The following is a 13,516-nucleotide window of genomic DNA, read 5'->3' as shown; positions in this document are numbered from 1 at the left end:
ATTTTAGCTGATCCTAGTCCAAGGTAACCTTTTGACTTTATATTTTCCTACACAGGAAAAAAAAAAGTAGGGCTGTCAAGCGATTAAAAAAAATTAATCATGATTAATCAGAGTGTTAAACAATAATAGACTACCATTTAAATATTTTTGGATGTTTTCTACATTTTCAAATATATTGATTTCAGTTACAACACAGAATACAAAGTGTATAGTGCTCACTTTATATTTATTTTTGAGGGCACTTTCACCACAAAGAGATTATACTACAGTACTTGTATGAGGTGAATTGAAAAATATTATTTCTTTTTGTTTATCATTTTTACAGTGCAAATATTTATGATAAAAAATAATATACACTTTGATTTCAATTACAACACAGAATATATATGAAAATGTAGAAAAACATCCAAAATATTTAATAAATTTCAATTGGTATTCTATTGCTTAACAGTGCGATTAAAACTGCGATTAATCATGACTAATTTTTTTGCGTTAATTGTGTGAGTTCACTGTCATTAATCGACAGCCCTAATAAAAAGCTTTATCCTTCTGAGGATTTCTCAAAAGAACTGGATGAGGGTAATGTTTTTCACATCAGATTTAAGTAAAACATGTTGTTCCCTAAGAAAATTTATCATACAAAAAATAGCTACAATAAATGGTCTTTGTTGAGTCTCCTTCCTTCTCACTTCTTCCAGAGATGTGGGATCTTTAGTATTCCTTGAGAATTTCTGTCCTTTCCTTCTTACTCTTGCCATTTACACACTCGGCTGCTATTAACAGTTTCCCAGAGAAAAACTCCATGTATAAAATGGCTGCAATGGAGGACCCAACTACTTATAGTCATTGATCCATTTTTAAACTTCCTATACAAGTGACTCCACAGACTATTTATACCCCTTGCACTTATTAAGCAATAATCAAACATAAGCATCCTTACGCTGCCTCGAGTATGAAGACTCTCAGCCTAACAACTGACTCAAGCCGTAGAAACATTTTGGGACACAGTCACTCTCTTCACTAGCAATGCTTTGTCACTGGATTCCCACAGCTAAATGAGCAATTAGATTCTCTGCTCATTTCAGAGATTAATAAATCATGTGGCTGTTGTTCCCATCAATTTATACAACTGCTAAGAAATACATAATAATGCACTGAACTTCATATAAATTGTCTAAGTTTATAGTTATGATTTGAAATGACTAATGATTTTTTACTTTGAGAAACACAATTACATATCTAGCAACAAACAGGAATAGTTTTTTGCAACTTGAAATATACTAGATATCTTCCTTCCCTAGTTTCAGACATCTGTTAGACATCTTAGAGAGGAGTTTGCCTTCAACAGTGATAAACATGTAGAAAAAAATTCTTAAAACTACTCAGACTCGTGGAACAAATCAATGAGACACTACAGATTTTATGCAACTTCAAAACAATCCCATCCAGCTTTGGGCTATGCTGGCAATAATAATCTCATTGAGCTAAAACAAAGCCAAATGTCCAGACTTTAATACACTAAATTACTTTATTTCAGAATAGATTCAGAAGACAAATAATATCCCTCATGGAAAAGCCCTAGAGAATTGAATAAAGAATTATATACACTTTCTATAGAATTTTTAAGCCAACCTATAAAATACCATAGCAGGACATAATTCACTAATAAATTTTACTGGTTTTAAGAATAATTTCTATGGAACTTTTTTGGTTCATCCATACCCACAGCATCAGTGCTACTTCCTTAACTTGGATCAGTCTCTTGAGGGAACCCCTTCAGTGTGCCAGACTAAAAGGGGTGTCACTCTTCCTTTAAGGTAGGCCACAGGGCTTCACCGCCTCTTGAGACTGAACCTCTGGGACTTTAGTGCTCCTGCTTCACACCGTGAGCTCTGTCCTGCAAGTCCAACTGAGACAGACTACTGGTAGAGACTTCAGGGATTAATGCACTTCAACAAGTATTTACAGTGACATTCCAGCAGCATTTTCAAAACAGTAGGGTTTATTAGTCAAGGGGAACACAGCATAGAACATCCTTAGGTTAGCATAGAAACATTAAAGATTAAGTACAGTCTACCCTGGTCATTCCAGAGCAATTCACCAGCCAAACTGTAGTGAACTTCATTTTCAGGCTCTCTGGCTTTCTCTCTGACTTCCTTAGTCAATTCTCTGGGAAGAGAGTCCAGACTTGTTCCAGAACCCACATTTTACTCCCTGACCACACACCTTCAAGTCCTTTGATCTTGAGTTGGGGGTTTCTAGTCAGCTTCCCTGCTGAGAGGTGGGGAAATCCATGAATCATTGGTGCTTGTATTGTCTCTCTGGCCCTCCATGTTGATCTGGGTGAGTTTTAACCAGTTCCTTGAAGATTCTTCATTCCATCCAGACAGGGGGGTGACACACACACCTACATCTCTTAGTCTGCCCCGAGAGCAAACTTAATCCTTCCCACCCCCTACCCCACACTGGGTAGCAATGCAAAATATAGGACAAACTGAGGCAGATGTAGGCTTCATAAAAATATTATCAAAAATTACTACTTTATCTCACACCCATCTTAATTGCACTGGATTTTCCTTAAGAAATACATAAATCTACTAATGCAAGGGTCATGGTAACATTTCATTTTCTTTTATTATATTAAATTTGCACCCCTCAGTTGCTAATATGATTCTTCCTGTATACACGGAAACTAAAGAGCTCCAATTCTTTCATCTTGAGGGTGGTCATCAATCTACAAATGGCTAGATATTTATCTAAATCTAGGCTCATTGTACTGCATAATGGGCAGTATTTTATACATCAGTTACATAAGCAGCAAGGTTCACTGAACTTTAAACATGGCTACCAGAAGGTTCTTAGAATAACGGAGATGCACTTTTCCCTTTTAACATTCACAAACCTTTGAAGAAATAATGAACAGAGCTGAACAAATTACCTCCAGATCTCAGGTCAATTACTGCCCTAAAATTATCAAGCCTTCTTTAATTTAAAATGATTTAAGATTATATCAAAGTGAAATTTAATCCTTTTCAGTCTTCATTTGACCTACCTTTATATCATTCTAGGGTGTACAGTAGGTGACTAAAGAGTCAAATTTTCAAAGGCCAACATGCAAAATGTAAATTCAACAAATATATTTCTGGGGCCAGGTTTACACTAAAAACGTATATACCAGGATAGCTAGCTCGGTCAGGGGTCTGAAAAAAACCCACATCTCCTAATGACATAGCTACGCTCACAAAAAACCCAGTGTTGATACAGCTATGCTGACAGAAGAGGTGGTTCAGGAAGGCGGCGTTCCTATACCAGCAGAAACACTCCTTCTCTCGGTGTACACTGCAGCTACACTAGCGGGCAACATAGCTATACTGACACAGGTTCTGTAGTGTAGACAAAGCCCAAATTCTGATGTTTGAATATACAAATGAAGTACAGTAGAACCTCAGAGTTATGAACACCAGGGTTATGAACTGACCGGTCAACCACATACCTCATTTGGAACTGGAAGTACACAATCAGGCAGCAAACACAAAAACAAAAGCAAATACTGTACAGTACAGTACTGTGTTAAACAAACTACTTAAAAAAAAAAAGGAAAGTTAAAAAAAAGATTTGACAAGGTAAGGAAACTGTTTCTGTCCCATTTTCATTTAAATTAAGATGGTTAAAAGCAGCATTTTTCTTCTGATAGTAAAGTTTCAAAGCTGTATTAAGTCAATGTTGTTTGAAAGAACAACCCTAACGTTTTGTTCAGAGTTACGAGCATTTCAGAGTTATGAACAACCTCCATTCCTGAGGTGTTTGTAACTCTGAGATTCTACTGTAACTGCATGTGGTTTTCACATGCAAACTGAGTTCTGTAAGTGCACACCAATTTCACTTGGCTTTCCTATGACTGACTTGGTGCTGTTCTATAATAACTTATGAACATTACATATTCTATTTTTCTGACTTAAGAAGACAGTAACGTATGAATACAAGGGACAAATTCAAGCAAGGTCTGCTTGCATCCAAGCGGGAAAGAAGACAATAGCTTCAGATAGCCACCTATTTAGTCACATTTCAGGGACAATACTAGACCCATTTGCTTTGATGTACCACCTCCAACCTCCTAGGTCTGTCAACACAGAACTGGGAACAAGAGACAAAGGGCTTCTGAGGGGTTAAAAGTGACATTCCCGAGAGAGAGAGAGAGAGTGGTTGTTGAGAATCATTGATGAGAAGCGGTTCTCACAGACCACAGAGGTCAAGGAAGGGAGTGAAGACAGACCTGCCTAAGGCATGGCAGGCCTCTAGGGGTACGTCTACACTGTAATTAAAAATCTGTGGCTGACCCATGCCAGCTGACTCTGGCTCACACTAATGAGGTGTATAATTGTGGTGTAGACATTCGGGTGTGGTCAGCCCAAGCCCCAAACGTCTACACCACAGTTAACAGCCTCTTACCCCGAACCCAAGTCGGCTGACACAGTCCAGCAGCGGGTGTCTACTTGCAGTGTAGAGATACCTAGGGCCATCCTTACCCAGATGCAAACTATGCAGCTGCGTAGGGCACCAGGAAATTTGGGGCACCAAACTGCCCCAAATTTCCTGGTGTCCCTATGCAGCTGCATGCTGCTCTAGCGGATAGCCTGATCCCCTGGCCAGTTAAGCCGGCCAGGAAAGCTGCCTCCGCTCCCACCCCACGCCCACTCCACCCCTTCCCCATAGCCCCTGTCCCGCCCTGCTTCTTCCCACCCTTGCTCTGCCCCAGCCCCACCCCTTCCCCCAAACCCCCACCCCACCTCTGCCCTAGTCCCACCCCCCACTCCACCCCTTCCACTGAGCTACATTCCAGGGGACTGCAGCAGGGGGCTGTGTAGGGCACCACAATGTCTAGGGGCAGCCCTGGATATACCCTAGGAAACATATCTATAGGCCTTCTGTTTTAATATCTTTGATTTTCTCTCGTTATGCTTTGTTCCTACTGCAATACAGAAACCATTGGCTCTCAACCTTTCCAGACAACTGTACCCCTTTCAGGTGTCTGATTTATCTTGCATACCCCCAAGTTTCACCTAACTACAAAACTACTTGCTTACAAAATCAGACATAAAAATATAAAAGTGTCACAGGACACTATTACTGAAAAAATTGCTTCCTTTCTCATTTATAGCATATAATTATAAAATAAATCAATTGGAATATAAATATTGTACTTGCATTTCAGTGTATAATATACAGAGCAGTATAAACAAGTCACTGACTGTATGAAATTTTAGTTTTTACTGACTTTGCTAGTGCTTTTTATGTTGCCTATTGTAAAACTAGGCAAATATCTAGAAGAATTGATGTACCGCCTGGAAAACATCTGCCGTACCCCCAGCGGTTCACATACCCCTGGTTGAGAACCACTGACATGAACAATGCTTTGTCTGGAGAAAGCTGTCTGATCATCTATATTAATCACTGCTCACAAGATCCCAAAGTGAAGACTTGCAGGTGACAACCCCCATCAGGTTGGCTGAGTAATCAGTTGAAACATAGGGGTGCTGTGTCCCAGGGCCCAGGCTAAAAGTGGGACATTTGCAGGATCCCACCCCAGAAAAGTAAGGGCAAAAGGCCAAATATTTGAGGGGGTGCACTCAGAGACCAGAGAGGGGTCAAAGATGCAGCTAGCCCTGTAACCATGTTAGTCCCCATTTGATATATCTGTGGGAAAAAAAGTAGTAAATATACTACTGTTTTCCTAAGAATTTCACCAAGCAAACAATTCCCCCCCCCACCCTTTTTTTTTTTTTTTTTTTTGCTATTACACGAAGTCCTGGTCTACACTACAAACTTATGTTGGTACATTTAGGTCGCTCTGGGGTGTGGGCGCCTATTATACTGATGTAACTCTCTGTGTAAACAGTGCTATGTCGACAGGAGGACTTCTTCTGTCAACATACGTAGTGCCTCTCAAGGAGGTGGAGTACCTACACCAATGGGAGAAGCTCTCCCGTTGGTGAAAGCAGCATCTTCATTACACTACAGCTCTGTAATTGTAGACAAGCCCTAAAACACTATGTGCGTGCCCACATTTCCCATAATGTAGAATATTCTGTGGTGATGGAGTCAAGGAGAAAGAGTGACTCAATAGCAGCTTGGATCGCAGCTCTGGGTGTCCTATAATGTCAATAATTATCATATCAAACCTCATTTGTTCGCACTTTGATCACTTGGAAACCTAAAGATTTCAAAAGACCCTGGATCAACATGCTTCTAATAAACCTAACATGCAAATTGCACAATCCTCATCAGCTGAGACTTTTTTAGAAGGCTGAAGAGCTTCTTCAAACTTCAGCAAACTTGCCTTTTAGTAAAACATTTTATGCCCTTTAATGGTTTGCCAGATTTAGTAATTTTCCACGTGTCTTCCAGACATTAGGGAAAATTAGCAGAGGCCTGGTGTACAGTCAACTGAAGCAACACTAGGAAAAACATAAAAGCAGCATGTTTGCCAAATGTAAAAAAAAACCTGGCATAAAAATAAACTCCTTTTTAAACCTTCTAAATGGATACCAAACACAATAGAGGGTTGCAAACAACCCAAACACAAGACAGTCAGTAAGATTCAAGGGAATTTAAAGCCTGATCCTGAGAACACTTACTGGTGGGCATAGTCCCACTGAAATCAGTACCTGCTGATAAGTGTTTGAAAGATCAAGCCATTAGGTTTTATCTACATTAAACTTTTTTGTTTCAAAAAATTTCCGTCGCCATCCTTGGGTGTAGTTCCATCAGTGATAGCAAGTTACTGTAGATAGGGCACCACAGTATCAATGCCTGTACTCTGCATCACTAAAATCCTGGCTGCGGGTCTACATTAATTTTACCATTCCTGATACCATGGCTGGAGCTACAGCAGTAATAGACACCATGAGAAATTGACATTAGGAATTGAAATCAAATTCAAAGTATGGCTATTTTGCACCAACAGAGGGACAGAGCTAGGTCTTCAACTGGCACTGCACCAAGGAAGTTGCAAATGCCTTCAAAACATCAGCTACTACAGTAAGATTTGCTGATATCTGTGCTTGTGATATCAGGCCCAGAATCGGCATTCTACTGTATCAACCAGCCCCACTGCCACCATGATGTCCCAATTGCCACATCCTCGGCTTTCAGGAACGTATGTGTCCATGTCCTCCTCACAATCGTCCTCGTGCTGGCGTCTCTTAGCCAGGTATGCATATACTGCAGGATAATGCGCGAGGTATTTACAATGCTCACAACAGCAGCGGTGAGCTGAGTGGGCTCCATGCTTGCCGTGCTATGGCATCTGCACAGGTAACATAGGAAAAAAGGCGTGATACGATTGTCTGCCATTGCTTTCACGGAGGGAGGGGAGACTGACGACATGTACCCAAAACCACCCGCGACAATGTTTTTGCCCCATCAGGCATTAGGATCCTAACCCAGAATTCTAATGGGCAGCAGAGACTGCGGGACCTGTGGGATAGCTACCCACAATGCACTGCTCCATGAATCCATGCTAGCCACGGTACTGAGGACACACTCCGCCGACTTAATGTGCTTAGTGGGGACATACACAATCGACTATAAAATCACTTTCTAAAGATCGACTTCTATAAAATTGACCTAATTATGTAGTGTAGACATACCCAAAGACTCCCTTGCCCTGTGACAAGATTCCCTCAATGACAGCCCAGCCTAATTTATACTAAAGCAGTGCAAAGTGCGACCCAGTGACAAAATCCAACTGCAAGCAGCAGACTCAAACAATGGTAATTCACGATGGCTACCTATGCTCTGGGAATTCTGCGCAAAACAAATTGGGGCTGTCCTTAGAAAAATGGACTAGTCTAAATTAAAAAATGAAATAAGTTAAAATGGTCCATTAAAAAATTAAAGGGAAACAGTATGGGTAAAAATCATGGCACAAATTCACAACTAGAATTAATTGACCTAACTACACTGACTACAATGGAGCCAGACCGATTTACATGACAGGAAAATCTGGCACATATTTTGGGAGAAATATCCCTGATCTGTATTACTAACAGCAACTATTATAGGGAATTTTCATAAGCTGGTTAACTTCCCACCAATTATGCAATTCGCTTTTTATATTTTACTCACCTTGAGCAGTCTAAACAGGCTAATTAGTTTAACTTTCTGTTTCTCATGCAATAGCATGATGTTTAAAAAAAAATACAAGGAAATATCTAAAAATGAACATGAAATTGTTTTAATTGAAATGTTATATTAAGAGTTAGCAACATATTTCCAATAAATACCAGGATTTGGAATTAAAAAACCCACTGCGTGAAATCTAAATTTTTGGCCTAAGCTACTTCACAATGTTCCTTTAAAATTTATCACTCAACCGCAATTATGATGAAGTCATCATTATAGTAAATGCTTCCAGTTTTGGTTGATTGAACAAATTATGGCTAAGGCTACGATTTAGTCATGAAGGTCATGGCAGGCAAGGATTCTGTGACTTTGCCGGACCTCCATGACTTCTAGGGCTTCAGGAGGAGGTGGGACTGCGCACCCCTGCCCTGCAACTGGGGCTCGCTGAGATCAGGACCCTCCGCCACAGTCCCACGCTTCCTCCGGGGGCTGCAGCCAGGGCCGCACACCCCAGCCCTAAGGCTTTTGCTGGAGGCTGCAGCTGGGGCCGCGCACCCCTCTTGCAGCTTCCCAGGGCCATGTGCCCACCCCCTCCCTGCAGCCGAGGCTTGGTGGAGGCTGCAGTCAGGTCACACACACCTTTCCCACAGCTGGGCCAGCTCTGGAGCAAGGGCTATGTCCCCCCCTGTGGCTGTGACCCCTGCTGTGGCCACTGGAGTCAGGGCTGTACCCCCTGCCATTGCAGGGGGCTTGGCATGTCAGTACCCTCAGTCCCCACCCCATGGGACTCCATTCCTCCTCGCTACCTAGCCCTGTCTCCGGTTATTTTTAGTAAAGTAACAGACAAGTCATAGCTGCGTGAATTTTTGTTTACTGCCCGTGACCTGTTCATTTCTCTTACTAAAAATACACGTGAAAAAATCTTAGCCTTAATTATGGCCAATTATACTTCCAGATATTGTATGATCACAAATCTACACTGCTATGAGTTAAATGTTCTTTACCACTAACAAACAGCACAGTTATGAACACACAAACACTGGCACATACACTCTCTGTAGTTGCTATAACCTCATTCCTGCAGTTCAACTGAATGAAAATGGTACGAAGGAAGGGTAATTGGAATCTTCAATGCACAATACCAAGTTAGCCATACTGTGAAAGAGTAAGTCCAGCAAACGAAAGGCTTTATAAACTTAGTCTGACACATTTCCAAAGATACATTTACATTTTTCAAAGCTCTCCTCCAGCCAATATACATACTTAGGTAAGCATGTGTAAGGGGCACAATGTTCATTCAAGAATCCACATGACCTCAAGGTGAGCATTCTGAACAGCCATTTTAAACAGAGCCCTTTGGGAACCTAGAAGCACATAAAAATGAAGCAGATTTACTCTGAATCTTCATACTTGCAGGGCCTACCTGATGTAGGTAGTAATGTGTTGTATCTACACAGGCCTTTCTTACTAAAGGATCCCCAAACTGCCTCATAATTAATGAAAACAGGAGTTAATTTAAAATCAGAGACCTATCAATAATCAACCTTCTTTTTTCCTACCCGTGGCAATTTCAATATTTTTATTTTTATTTTTTTTGGTCCCTTGCAATAGTATAAAGGAAAAGGGTTATGTGCTTACCGCAATAGGTATAAATGAGTTTTGAATCTATAAAGCGAACTTTGAGATTGTGTAGAACAGCAGGTTCATGGAGATAACTGAGTGCTGTGAGATCATTTTCACCAACAAGTATGTCAGGGTTTCGTAAGGGAGGCAGTTCCTTGGTCTTTGGATCAAGGCAATATTCTAAATCCTGAAAATTAAATACACACATATTACATGAAAAGAAGTATTTTAATATTTTCCATCTTTAGCTTATCCGTCCACTTTGTCTCACCAACCATTTTTCCTTTAGTAATCATTCCCTGAATGAGTTTAACTTGTCTTGTGCATTCCTAAGTGTTGCCTTCTGCTTGTAATGCTTCCTCCAGTAACTTAACTAAAAATGACAGGTTTCAGAGTAACAGCCGTGTTAGTCTGTATTCGTAAAAAGAAAAAAGAAAAGGAGTACTTGTGGCACCTTAGAGACTAACCAGTTTATTTGAGCATGAGCTTTCGTGAGCTACAGCTCACTTCATCGGATGCATAGCATATCGTGGAAACTGCAGAAGACATTATATACACACAGAGACCATGAAACAAAACTTCCTCCCACCCCACTCTCCTGCTGGTAACAGCTTATCTAAAGTGATCATCAAGGAGGGCCATTTCCAGCACAAATCCAGGTTTTCTCACCCTTCCCCCCCCCCACAGACACACATACAAACTCACTCTCCTGCTGGTAATAGCCCATCCCTCTTTGAAACCTCTCTTTATAATGCGCATGATAATCAAGGTGGGTCATTTCCAGCACTAATCCAGGTGTTCTCCCCCCCCCCACACACACACCCCCCTCCAAAAACCACACACACAAACTCACTCTCCTGCTGGCAATAGCTCATCTTACAATGTGCACAGCAATAATCCAAGTTTAACCATGGCCCTCCTTGATGATCACTTTAGATAAGCTGTTACCAGCAGGAGAGTGGGGTGGGAGGAAGTTTTGTTTCATGGTCTCTGTGTGTATATAATGTCTTCTGCAGTTTCCACGATATGCTATGCATCCGATGAAGTGAGCTGTAGCTCACGAAAGCTCATGCTCAAATAAACTGGTTAGTCTCTAAGGTGCCACAAGTACTCCTTTTCTTTTTTCTTTTAACTAAAAATATCCAACTAGGATTTCTTACACGTAGCAGGACCTTAAAGGTTAACTTTTTAAAATAAAATCCTTTACCTTGTTGCTAACACCAATTTAGATTTAACTAAAACTACACTAATTTTAAAAATCCAATTTAATTTTTAATAATTTATGCGGTTTGTTTATTTTTTTTCCTTTCACGGAGAATGGACTGAGAAAATAGTTTACTTTGCTTCAGTCAGTTTGACTATCTTGTTGTCATGCAGTAATACAATGTGAGAATGCTGGGACAGCAACACTAACAAGAATATTTAAATCCAGTTTTTTTAAAAATATATACAAATACAGATTTCTCTCTATATACAAAGAGACATACAAGCTATAACTCTAACAGTACACTAACCTTCCTGACAATGATACCTTTTTGTAATGCAATTTGATTTTATTGACATATGCAACCCCATTCTGCAAGTGTGACATACAAGTGAGCAGCACCTTCAGAAAGAGCAAGTGGAAATTTCTGAGTCCTTCCAAATTGGGAAGGTAGTTTTCAGTTTTCATCTATATTGTTATATGAAAGTCTTGAAGGATCATATGACATTTGGAAAAAAATACTGAAAAACATCCTATTTAGATACAATTCTATTTGTGTATTCTGTTAATGTTATTTAACTACTGTAGGCATCTTTATGCAAGCCGGATCTATATTGCTTTGTGTAGGGGACAAATTAAAACAAACAATTTCTGTAGATGTTCAGTTTCTAAAAGCAGATCTTACTACTGATGTATTGGCCACTGTATCTTAGATGAAACACCCCTCTTCAATACATTTAAATTTCTTTAACAAAAATAATCTGATGTTTAATAGAAAGATAAGAGCTCCTAGAAATCATAATTTCTATATGTAGAATGTTTCCTCTCTTCTTGTGATAGCATCTCCACAGCAGCTAACTGGGATGTCAAATAAGATGATGACTTCAGTTACAGAATTAGCAGAAGATAAAGATACAATAAAATATGAGGGAAGGATAGGACAGGTGGAGTGTAAAAAAATCAAGTGAGAATAAATGTTGTGCATTTCAATTATATAATTCCTCTCATGTACAAGGGCTCAAAGACTATGAGCCCAAATGACTGCACATATGTTAATATGGCCTCATTTTGAAAATTTGACCTTTCATACTAGTATACAATGGCCTGCAGCCAATATCAAGGGCTGTAGGCCTAACGACAAACATGTAACCTTACCTTTCCCTCTTCGAGTCGAAGCTGGATGACTTTATCTCCTTCTTTGTAATCTTTGAGAAGTTCTGCTGACTTCCAGACTTCCTCTGGATCAGGGATCCAAACCCTGGCATACTGCAATACAAAACCAACAAGCAAAAGATCAGTGATTTCTCATGATTTATAATGAAATTAACACACACAGCACCAAAAGCCTTATTCCTATATATTTGGACAACATCTGAACCTTCAAATAATGGCTATCACCATAAACTAAAATGTTTATCATTAATATAATGGCTGTTCTAATCTACTGAGAAAGACATACATACAAACTGAATTTTATTTCCTATTCACAAAGGACATCAAAGCCTTCATTTCCAATAAAAAATAACTTCAGTAAGATATAAGCTCAATTCTGAAAATCCAGACAAGATAAATATCTTTTTAACAACCAAGAATTTATTTTCTAGTAGATTTAATTCAAACAATTTGTGAGTTGGACAATTTCAGCAAGTACTGTATACAACTAGGAATAAGACTAGAATATAGCAAAAGTGTACTATTTGTAAAATACTCATCTGTATCTGTGTGGTAAATTGTAGCTGAGTAACATAAGCTACAGCTTTAAAAGCCACTACCCATTTTCCTTTGTTGCTACTGCATTTGTTAGCTAATTTAAAACAGATGATCTCAAAAGTATTAAAAGAATGCTCTCCTCTAAACAAGAATGAATGGACTTTAATCTATGTTAACACTCTGTCTTTCAGACTTTATAAATACTGCACGTCCCAAACGTAACAGTTTTCCTCCTGCTCCCGTAGAAGGGATCAAAATCAGATGTGAGCCACACAATGACTACTCCTTTCAGGTGTGCATCAGTGAGGGGACAATTCCAACCATAGCATTTAATTAGTATCACTAAAAGTGTAAAGAAGAAGCTGCAACTTTTTCAAATAATTAAGTCACAGACTGATAACCTTCTGGTTCATCCACTTCTAACTGACAATTAATTGTACCAGTGATTCTCAGGGTTTATACTTAGCTTTGGATCATACAAGCTTCCCCACCAGGTCAGACCATTCCCGTTTCTTAGCTCCAATATTGCACAACATGAAATGGCTCAGAGGATGACAAAAAAGCCAATAATACACCTTGTTCAGTAGTGTACTTGATAGAAAGAGCCTTCCTAGCAGGAGGTTTGGTTACCCATATTATCTTTTTCAAAGGCTTTAAAGCCAGAAGGCACCATTATGATCATCTAAGTCTGGCCTCCTGCAGGACACAAGACAAATAATTTCACTCAGTAATTCTTGCAACAAGCCCATACCTTGTGGTTGAGCTAGAGCCTATTTTTAGAAAGACATCCAATCTTGATTTTAAAACTTCAAAGGATGGAGAATCAACCGCATCCCTTGGTGAATTGTTCCAATG

General features: G+C 39.6%; 1 protein-coding gene across 3 annotated transcripts in view; it reads right to left on the bottom strand.

Moving 5' to 3' along the window:
• The window catches only part of MYO5A (myosin VA), a 124,671-nt gene extending 112,454 nt beyond the window's left edge, over window positions 1-12,217 (bottom strand). For all 3 annotated transcript variants that reach the window (XM_074966325.1, XM_074966323.1, XM_074966324.1), the window contains exons 1-2: window positions 12,107-12,217; window positions 9,763-9,934 (exon numbers count right to left, since the gene is read on the bottom strand). The gene's annotated coding sequence lies outside the window, so the exon portion shown is untranslated. The remainder of the gene's footprint in view (window positions 1-9,762; window positions 9,935-12,106) is intronic.
• Window positions 12,218-13,516: the final 1,299 nt, after the last annotated feature.

Source organism: Natator depressus, chromosome 10, assembly GCF_965152275.1.
Source record: "Natator depressus isolate rNatDep1 chromosome 10, rNatDep2.hap1, whole genome shotgun sequence".
Lineage (NCBI taxonomy): Eukaryota > Metazoa > Chordata > Testudines > Cheloniidae > Natator > Natator depressus.
The sequence above is the reverse complement of the archived record's forward strand: the minus strand, read 5'-3'. Positions and strand labels throughout refer to the sequence as shown.